This window comes from Salvelinus sp. IW2-2015, linkage group LG4p (genome assembly GCF_002910315.2).
Source record: "Salvelinus sp. IW2-2015 linkage group LG4p, ASM291031v2, whole genome shotgun sequence".
NCBI classification, from domain to species: domain Eukaryota; kingdom Metazoa; phylum Chordata; class Actinopteri; order Salmoniformes; family Salmonidae; genus Salvelinus; species Salvelinus sp. IW2-2015.
In genome coordinates, this window is record NC_036841.1 from 16,202,887 (window position 1) to 16,214,046 (window position 11,160).

An 11,160-nucleotide genomic window follows, 5' to 3' on the forward strand; every position below is an offset into this window, starting at 1 on the left:
TTGATGTTACGTTCCCCAGTTTCTGTGTTGTTTCGGGTTTGTATGTGTTTGTATGTGTTTGTATGTGTTTGTATGTGTTTGTATGTGTTTGTATGTGTTTGTATGTGTTTGTATGTGTTTGTATGTGTTTGTATGTGTTTGTATGTGTTTGTATGTGTTTGTATGTGTGTATTTCAAGAAATGGCTTCCTGGATTCTAAGCAGCTGACTGGAGCTCTGAACCCTCCCTCTCATCAGGGGAAACAGCTGTTTTCAATTACAAACTCCTTCTGCAGCTTGAAAAGCCAGTGTTCCTTTAAGGAAGAGAGAGCTTCTTTGATGTCCTGTGTTGGTTGTTGCTCAGAGACAGGTTTTGTGAAGTATTTTGTAGCCGGTCCTGCCGAGGTATGTGTATGTCAAAAGGACTGTGTTTTTGATTATTGAAATTGTTCACTTTAAGTTTGTATTTCATTTGTTCCCTGGGGGAAAGGGGAAGGCACCTTGGGAGTGTTTAGTCAAGAGGCCTGTGGGCATACTCTGTCTATGCACACTAGGTAAGACCTGGGCGGACCACCCCATGCATTTTGGTTAGCGCGCCAGGTGGCGTTAAGGATAGGTAAGTAGTGGGCAGGTAAGGTAGGAGAGGGGGCTCTTTAACTTGAACTTTCTTTGCTTTGGTTCCGTCCAGCCCCTTTTCCCCACAATTACCGTGTTAAGGAAATAAATTCCCTGTAAATGATAATATTCTCTCTCTGTCATCCTTACCCATACCTACAATCACATACCTCTTTCACTCCACGTGAAGTTGAGTGTAGCAGGGTGTTGCGTTCCCTCCAAGAGGTGTACGTAACAATTGACTTCAATACAAATCCTAGGAGGTTCATAGGCCTCACCTCCTTCCATAGACATGCATGGTAATTATGACCACTTCTGGAGAACATCCTCCAACCAATCAAAGCTTTTGGATGGACAACATGTCAGTTCATATTGCAATCATAGAATTACGATCAGAGAATTAATCTAGTAAGTTGTATTGGGATATTGCTACAGAGCATTATGGGGGTTCTATGTAATGAAAAGCTTGGTGACATTGTTGGATAGAGATTAAGAGTGAGAAGTGTTAGTTGAGCATTTTTGGGATATTATTGAATTCAAATGAGTTTTTTCAAATTACAGGAGACGGAGGTATATTATAAATTGTTTTCTTGATTTTATAACTTTATTTTTGTGTCAAAATGTATTTAAATTTGCCTTAACTTCAGTCGCTAGCTAGCTACCAGCGAGAGTGTGCAGTTTTCTCCTCTAGAATGGTAGAATGGCCAAAGCTGCCGAAAATGTCATGGACTTTTTGTTGAAGAACCCCTTTCATTCTCTGGGGTACTGTGGTAGGAGAATCAGAATTAGCTAAGTAACATAAGACATCTTAATTATCTATCTGCAGAATATGCTTATGATTTAACTGTTGAACTCTTGTTATTAGAATGTCTCCCTTTGTGTTAGCAGCTGCACTTCCTTCCCCATATGGACCCTGGGGCCAAGAGATGGGAGGAGTCAGGCTTGTCGATCACATGTCCCTGTTGCTATGCAGAATATCAGAAAGAGAATAGGGCAAAGGAAATGTGTATTTAATATGAACCATGTGAAGGGATGGTGTGAGTAATGGGGAACCAATCACTTTTCTCCACATTGTCTGTGCGTCAGTCACTCCCTCTTTGGGCCTTGGAGGACAATCTCCTCCCCCTTGGTTCCCTTTTTAGCAAGGTGGAGACTAAGTAATGAAATATGTCCTTTTGGTGTTGTACGCCATTGTATGTCATCTCTGAGGTTGCATCTATCTTGTAACCCATTAAAATATTAGAGGTTAATGCAGCGCATTCTTTCACGTGCGCTCAAGTAGGCTTTCCACTTTCCTCCAGTATTTATTTAGCAAAGATGATAACACATAATCACTCCAGACAGACACAAGAAAAAACAAATGACGTAAATGTTGCAGCAGCCTAGGCTACACCGAAACATTAGAGATCTAACTTGCTGTATGGGATGAAAGCGAGACTATTTTTCAGTCTGATCAACTGTAGTCTGCTAATAAGAGCAGCTGCATACAGTCTATACGCCCTGTCCATCTGGTCAGGGTAAACTAATTGGTAATGTTATGTATTTAATAGTCCATTTGTGTGTCAGGAGAAAATGTGAATGTGATCAAATGTAGTTTATGTTCAAAATCGGGCTGGTTAGGCTGCCTATACGTTTTTAATCCACAATTATTAACTGGAATGAATCAGTCAACATAGTAGTGATGACAGATGTGAGTAAATGTTATGTAAGGCCTATAGTTGCATAGGCCTGCATCATGGAAACATGCATAAAGCAAGTTCAGACCTGTGAGTTCTGTTGTCTGGGTAGAAGAAGTCCCCCTCCTTACATAGTCTAAATATAATTCATATGAACAAATCTAAGCTAGCTGCAGTTTGACAGGTTTTCATCATATAAGGAAAAACTCCAGGCCCCAGAGGGTAAAAATTGCCCCACTGCTCTGGGACCTATGATGTAACCAGTCTGTTTGCAGTTGTCAGGAATGCTTCTCGGGATACTTTGATGTGTCAAGTGGGCGAGATGTGCAGTCTGTTTGACTTGATGAATTTTGAGATGGCTGAGTTTAAGTTCATAGAGAAACTCGTTGTCCAAACTTACGATGGCGCAGCTGTAATGTAATGTATCTGCTATTTGTATTTACAGCTAAGTCCCTTCCTGTTCCCTGATTAAGAGGTGATGACTCCACTCCACTACCATTGTCAACTCTCTCCTGACATGAACTGAAGCCACGTCTCATGTGCCCGCTCATCCACTGGCACATTGAATGTTTCTCCTCCAAGCACTGAGTAACCCTATCAATTTTCTCTCATTACTGTATGTAGAGTCAATCACACACACAAACACATTATTACACAATGATTTTACTCGTTGCATAGACTAACTCATTCTTAGATCTTTTGTCTGACTGTGTAGTGTGTTGTGTGGCTGTTTTTTGTCTTCCCAGTCAAATCCTGTCCTGTACTGGTCAAACCTCTTAACACCTCAACTCATGCTGTCACGACTTCCGCCGAAGTCGGTCCCTCTCCTTGTTCGGGCGGTGTTCGGCGGTCGACGTCACCGACCTTCTAGCCATCACTGATCCATTTTTCATTTTCCATTGGTTTTGTCTTGTCTTCCTACACACCTGGTTCCAATCCCATCAATTACATGTGTATTTAACCCGCTGTTTCCCCTCATGTCCTTGTCGGAGATTGTTTGTTGTATGTAGGTGTTTATTGTTTATTCTGGTGTGCGACAGGTTTTGCACCCTCTATTTGTTATTTTGTATATTCTGGTTTTCGGAGGTTTTGATGTTTATTTAACAGCTCCGTTTTTACCAAGTTCATTCTCCTAACTTCCCTGCCACCAGCACGCACCACATTACACATGCATCATACCCTCAGTCAATCACTGCTCTGATCTGTGATCAACATTCCCATTGCCTGTAATATTGTACTATAAATGTCTTTATAAAATGTTTTAGGTTAAAAAAAAATATTGTCTTGCCGATTTTTTAAAAATTTATTTCTTAAACACATTTTGTCGACTCAGTGAGTTCCGCGCCTGATTTGTATCTTAGTCATCGACATAACAGACCCTGGATCAGTTATGGAGAGGAAACGAGCAGGAAATATCAAATAAGACATTTGCTGTAGAATTTAGTCTTTTCATTTATTTGCACACAATTAGCTATTTAAAATGATCAACTTGGATTAGCTAACACAACATGACATTGGAACACAGGATCGATGGTTGCTGATAATGGGCCTCTGTACGCCTATGTTGTCACGACTTCCGCCGAAGTCGGTCCCTCCTTGTTCTGGCGGCGGTCGACGTCACTGGTCTTTTAGCCATCGCCAATCCACTTTTCATTTTCCATTTGTTTTGTCTATGTTTTCTACACACCTGGTTTCTATTCCCCAATTACATGTTCATTATTTAACCCTCTGTTTCCCACATGTTAGTGTGTGTATGTCACGCTCTGACCTTAGAGATCCTTTTAATTCTCTATTTGGTTAGGTCAGGGTGTGACTAGGGTGGGCAATCTGTTTTCTATTTCTTTGTTGGCCGGGTATGGTTCCCAATCAGAGGCAGCTGTCTATTGTTGTCTCTGATTGGGGATCATACTTAGGCAGCTTTTTCCACCTGTAGTTTGTGGGATCTTGTTTTGGTACTGTGCTGTTTAGCCCTACTAGACGTTACGTTTAGTTAATTTTTTTCTCTCTGTTTCATTTAATAAATTAAAATGTACGCCTACTACGCTGCACCTTGGTCCGATCCTTCCATTGACGAGCGTAACAGCGTGTTTATTGATTGTTCATGGCGGTACTTGTCGGCTGGTTATGTTTGCCGGGTTATGTATATACGCCCGTTCATTTCGAGTGACCTGTATTTCTCGGCACTGAGTATTGTCTGTATACTGGTGCTGTCGTGGAATGAAATACCTTTTACACTAATTTCTGGTCTCCTGCGCCTGATTCACTGCACCAGTTAACCACCGCCTGACATAAGTAGATATACCATAAAAAAATTGTTAGTTTCTGGCTACAATAGTCATTTACAACATTAATGTCTACACTGTATTTCTGATCTATGTTATTTTAATGGACAAAAATTAGCTTTTCTTTCAAAAACAAGGACATTTCTAAGTGACTGCAAACTTTTGAACGGTAGTGTATATGAATAGACATGTCTACTCTCTGACTTTCTCCAAGTTGCTTTCAGTGAATTGACTTCTTTATTAACACAGCTTATCTTTGTCTCAATCACCTTTTATTGTCAGTTTATAACCTTCGCCAGCTCAAATTAGTTTATTGTCCCTGAGTTTACTCAGGGAATATTGGCGCTATGCTTTACACTACACACAGTAGTGGTATGAATGACGCTTATTTGTAGAGGATCTAGAAAATAGGATACAGTATATTCAAAGTCTCTAAAACGGCATGAAATTACATTTGACATGTAGGCTTATGGATTCCTGTCTATGATCTGTTTTAAACAATTTGTTTTAAACAAAAATATGTGATGCTCAAAACGTTTTATTTTCTCTGCATAGGTCATAGAGAGCATAGATCTGCTGTGTTAGAACTGTTTTAGAATAATGTCACGTTGGGCTTTCTTTGAGACACTTTCAGTCAGAGCTTCGTACATCAAACAGGAAGAGGCTGTGTGATCCACTTTAGAATGGTGTGATTAACTGGGAAGGTTTCCAAGGAGTCGGACCATCTCCCACAAGACCCTTGAAGGTGAGAGGGAAAGATCATGCATTCACCTTATTTGTTGGATATGTAACAATTATTTACTTAACAAACAGTAAGATATTTCTGTCCTGCTAATGTTGAGTTTTATGGTGTCCACTCTAGCTTCCGGCAGGTAGTCTGGGTGTCGTGGACATTGGTTAGCTGGAGCTGACAATTGATTGACCTGGTGATAAAACCTACAGATGGTATTCCAGGGACAGGATGTGGGGTGATTGTAACTGGGATAGAGAGGAGGAGAACAATGCCTCAGTGTCTCCTCTTCCTGGCATCTGGGGAACTAAGTGAAACACCATCCTATGTAAATAACCAAGGTGGCTTATGGGAATGTTAGAAATGACTGACTAAGCAATCTTGGTATCAGCTACATAAAAACGGTACAATGTATGTTAAGGCTCTCAGCCTAACAGTCAGAACAAGACTGTTGGGCTGACAGTCTCATTATTGCAATAATTAATCGATATTAAATAAAGATKATTGTTAGAAGTAATGACCAAGTCTCTCTCAGTACTGAATTTCCAAGACAAAGGAAACATGTGAAAGATGCATTTTCTGCCTCCCTTTCCTCAATTTTTTTGCGAAGTTCTCCCCTAAATTGTTTGTACCACAAGTTGTTTCCATTCCCATTCTGGACCACTTCAGAATTCCTGACTGTTTCAAGCAATTTCTGGGCACCAGTGTCAACCATATATTTTGATATAATTTCATTGTGGTTTCTTCAATCCCTTACAGATCAGTGATTACTTTTCGGAAGAGAGGAGGGAAGTATGCTTTTTTGACCAAACCCTCTTGTGACACCATCACATCAGTTCCTCCACTTAATATCAGCAAGACTATAATTATAAGATTATAATGTGTTCCTAGTGTATACAGTTGTTTGCCCCGTAACTGCATACCTCTATGTATGGAACTGGACAGCTTTGATTGATGGTTGTTTATGTAGAATTGAACTGATCCAAATCTTATTTTTCTTTCATACAGTAGTTCTGTTACAATAAATGAAATAATTCCCACCAAAATGCCTGAACTCCATTAATTATTTGTTTGTGCTAGTACAATGTTTTATGTGCTATATCTCAGTCAATATCTGATAGATTTAAAAACTAATTTTGGAGTATCTTCATCCATTGTCCAACTGTTGCATTTATTAGGATAGCTTTTATTAAACTTATATAAATATTTTATGACCGTTGCGGTGTTGACAGATGCTCCTCTGTCTTCTCTGTCAGTCAAACCGATTTCAGATAAAAAGGTAAAAAACTTTTGGACCTCTGTGCGTGAAGGTGTACCTTGAGGAAAAGTATGGCTCATGAATACAAAACTTGCTTGTTCAGGCAATGTCTCTTCTATCTATGAGGTTACACTACCTCAGATTCATAGTAAGTGACGTTTATCAACTCCATAATAAGCTCACAATACTTTTTTCACCTAGCCAAAACGCCCAGCGCCATGTGATGTTATTGCATTTCTTAATTTCAGGAACATGTCCTAGAGGCATCTTGTGGGAGTGGGCGAGCACTTAACGAACATCTTATCCAATTTGTTCTTCTTAAATCTTATACACATTATTTACACGCTGCCTCCTCTGATTTCAAGTGTCATAAAATGGTATGTATGCGGGATAGCATAACGGGAACCCCCCTCAAAGCCACATTTATTGATGCATGATGAAGTCACACACCTACATACAATGTTTGCTTAGAAAAATTGGCTTTATTTCCTGCCGTTTCACAACGTGGTGCAATCACTTCACATGCAGGTTTACGCCTACGATGTTAGTGTCACATTGATCAAAGAGATAACTTTCAGTGAAGAAATAGTTCCAGTATGGAATAGTCATTATTAAGACAATAAAATTGCATTAACATCAAAGGAACTTTTATTATAATATAACAGAAAACACTACCCAAACAAACAAAATATGGTCGTTTTTTGTAAGCAAATAAAAATTTATTAAAGATATACTGATAGTTTAAATTAATCTGTGATGGCTACATACATTTTTCGGAATTTTAATTTAATGATATACAAATAGACTCTTGAAGAATATAACGTATGCCTCATGAGCTTAGTTAAACTGTCCTACCCCATCAGAACACAAAATATAAGCTGTTTTTTAAGCCATAGTTTGTATGGCCTCAAAACATGTATAGCCTCAAAACATGGTCAAAAGTATAATTTTGAGCACCTGGAGAGGATGGAATGGAGAGGGGAGGAATGGTCGCAGAGATCAGAGATTAAGTTTATGGTGTCAGAGAAATGTCTTGTTTTCACCCAGATGTAATTGTTGCTCGGCACCAGTTCAGGAGAGCTGCAGKGGTCGGGTAATGTGAGGTAGTGAGGGGCAGGCAGGGCGTTGACAGGGCCACACGAGGCCTGCATGGACATGACGTTCCCCATCACGATGGACCGCTCATTCATCTTCACAGACACACTCTCCACTGTCCCTAGCAGAACTGGACACACACACACTTTAGATCAGTGTTGTGAAGCCACTGTACATCAATGAGTCAAAGTGCTTCCCAAAGTGATTCAAGTGCTTCCCACTGTATTGTCATGTTTCCTTTCATCCTGTGCTTCAAACTGGAGGCCTGAACTCTAGTGTCACACAGGACTTCTGTCTTCAGGCCCCCCAGTGGTAGAAGCCTGGGTCCTGAGGATAGTAAACAACAGTCTAATCAAACGGGCTAAGACAGAGACAGAATCCGGACAGGGACCCATCAAAACACACCCCCTTTATCTTTTATGAACTACATATAGAATCATCATATCACTCGTCTGGCCTGTAAGTTGGTCTTATTTGGTATTTGGTATTTTATTAGGATCAACTCAAGGACAGAACTACATCAATTTAAAAAAAGTCTCACGTAGCCTACATATCAATACATACACACAAACTATCTAGGTCAAATAGGGGAGAGGCGTTGTGCCGTGAGGTGTTGCTTTATCTGTTTTATATACCCAGGTTTGCTCTTCATTTGAGCAATATGAGATGGAAGGGAGTTTCATGCATTAACGGCTCTATATAATACTGTACGCTTTCTTGAATTTGTTCTGGATTTGGGGACTGTGAAAAGACCCTTGATGCCTTGTCTGGTGGGGTAAGTGTGTGTGTCAGAGCTGTGTGTAAATTGACTATGCAAACAATTTGGAATTTTCAACACATTCATGTTTCTTATAAAAAGGAGAAGTGATGCAGTCAGTCTCTCCTCAACTCTTAGCCAATAGAGTCTGGCATGCATAGTTTTTATATTAGCCCTCCGATTACAATGAAGAGCAAAACATGCTGCTCTGTTCTGGGCCAGCTGCAGCTTAACTAGGTCTTTCCTTGCAGCACTCGACGACACGACTGGACAAAAATCATGATAAGACAAAACTAAAGCCTGCAGGAGTGGTGTAAAAAAATCAGAGCATCTCTTCCTTACCGAAAGACCTCTCCCCATCTTTACAACCATTGAACCTATATGTTTTGACCATGACAATTTACAATCTAAGGTAACACCAAGTAATTTACTCTCCTCAACTTGCTCAACAGCCACACCATTCATTACCAGATTCAGCTGAGGTCTAGAACTTAGGGAATGATTTGTACCAAATACAATGCTCTTAGTTTAGATTAACAGATGTAACTCAAACAGTGACATAAATCATGGATCGATGAAAAATGGGAATCAAGTTCGGATTGTATCCTATTCCAACTGAGATTGTATCCTGTTCCCACTGACCTGGAATCATGTTCTTGCCGGTGGTGTGTGGTTCAGGCCTTGGGTGCAGGACCACTGCGCAGCAAGACCACATAGAGGCGTTGGGTAGCGGTGCCCACAGCAGGTGAACCCTGGCTGGGTAGGGTAGAGCAGGTCTAGCCCTGGGGCAGAGCAGCAGGTCTGGGTGGAGCCGGCCTCCATCAGGACACTCCTACATCCTCTGAGAGCCTTTCTTGAACCTGCAGGTTGTACAGAGTCCCTGCACAGCACTTCATCTTGCCACTGTTGGGGTAGTAAACCTTTCCTCCAGATATCTTTTTTTAGACCTCCAAGTACCAAAAGAGTCCATGTCATCTCTCAGAATTTGATGCCTATTGTGGTGTCATGTTGGGTGAACTCAGGGCCATGTACTGATGATTATTTATAATTGATTGGATTTTACCCTTTATATTTCGATGAACAGCACTCAAGGAAATGGAATCTGGAGAGTTTTAGTACATTCATTACTTGAGCAATGAAGAGAGATGACCAAAACCAGCAGACACTACCATCCTCAAGAGGGGAGGCCTTCCATTTAGGCAATTAAGAGAAATCAATCAGCAAAATCTATTTTAAGATTGTCTTTTTGGTTAGGACAGTGTATTCAAACTTTTACTTTAGATCAGCATCTTGAAGCCGCTGTACATCATTCAGTGAATCCCAAATCAGCCCCTCGCCCCTACTAACTTGCTTGGAGGGCCCTCAGTTGTCAGGTGTTGCTGACGAAACTTAGAGGGTGACGTCATGAGTGGCGAGGGGATCAATAAACCCTTCAGCTTCAGGACACACTCCTGAATTGAATGATGCAATTCATGTTCCAGATTTATCATGCAAAATGACCTTGAAATTCAAATGAACAAATTTCTCCATACACTTAGGTTGGAGTCATTAAAACTAGTTTTTCAACCACTCCACAAATGTATTGTTAACAAAATATAGTTTTGTCAAGTCGGTTAAGACATCTACTTTGTGCATGACACAAGTAATTTTCCCCAAATTTTTACAGACTATTTCGATTATTTCACTTATAATTCACTGTATCACAATTCCTGTGGGTCAGAAGTTTACATACACTAAGTTGACTGTGCCTTTAAACAGCTTGAAAAGTTCCAGACGATGACGTCATGGCTTTCGAAGCTTCTGATAGGCTAATTGACATCATTTGAGTCAATTGGAGGTGTACCTGTGGATGTATTTCAAGGCCTACCTTCAAACTCAGTGCCTCTTTGCTTGACATCACGGGAAAATCAAAAGAAATCAGCCAAGACCTCAGAATAAAAATTGTAGACCTCTCCAAGTCTGGTTCATCCATAGGAGCAATTTCCAAATGCCTGAAGGTACCACGTTCATCTGTACAAACAATAGTACGTCAGTATAAACACCATGGACCACGCAGCCGTCATACCGCTCAGGAAGGAGACGCGTTCTGTCTCCTAGAGATGAACGTACTTTGGTGCGAAATGTGCAAATCAATCCCAGAACAACAGCAAAGGACCTTGTGAAGATGCTGGAGGAAACAGGTACAAAAGTATCTATATCCACAGTAAAACGAGTCCTACAGTGGGGCAAAAAAAGTATTTAGTCAGCCACCAATTGTGCAAGTTCTCCCACTTAAAAAGATGAGAGAGGCCTGTAATTTTCATCATAGGTACACTTCAACTATGACAGACAAAACAAGAAAAAAAATCCAGAAAATCACATTGTAGGATTTTTAATGAATTTATTTGTAAATTATGGTGGAAAATAAGTATTTGGTCAATAACAAAAGATTATCTCAATATTTTGTTATATGCCCTTTGTTGGCAATGACAGAGGTCAAACGTTTTCGTAAGTCTTCACAAGGTTTTCACACACTGTTCTTGGTATTTTGGCCCATTCCTCCATGCAGATCTCCTCTAGAGCAGTGATGTTTTGGGGCTGTTGCTGGACAACAAGGACTTTCAACTCCCTCCAAATATTTTCTATGGGGTTGAGATCTGGAGACTGGCTAGGCCACTCCAGGACCTTAAAATGCTTCTTACGAAGCCACTCCTTCGTTGCCCGGTGCGGTGTGTTTGGGATCATTGACATGCTAAAAGACCCAGCCACGTTTCATCTTCAATGCCCTTG

The 11,160-nt window shown here is 40.5% G+C and overlaps 1 long non-coding RNA gene across 1 annotated transcript; it reads left to right on the top strand.

Annotated features, from left to right (window-relative positions):
- The first annotated feature begins 319 nt into the window (after window positions 1-319).
- On the top strand, window positions 320-4,384 carry LOC139023539 (uncharacterized). Its single transcript, XR_011474672.1, has 3 exons — window positions 320-383; window positions 2,715-2,885; window positions 3,016-4,384. It is a non-coding gene; the product is annotated as an uncharacterized lncRNA (long non-coding RNA).
- The last annotated feature ends 6,776 nt before the right edge of the window (window positions 4,385-11,160 follow it).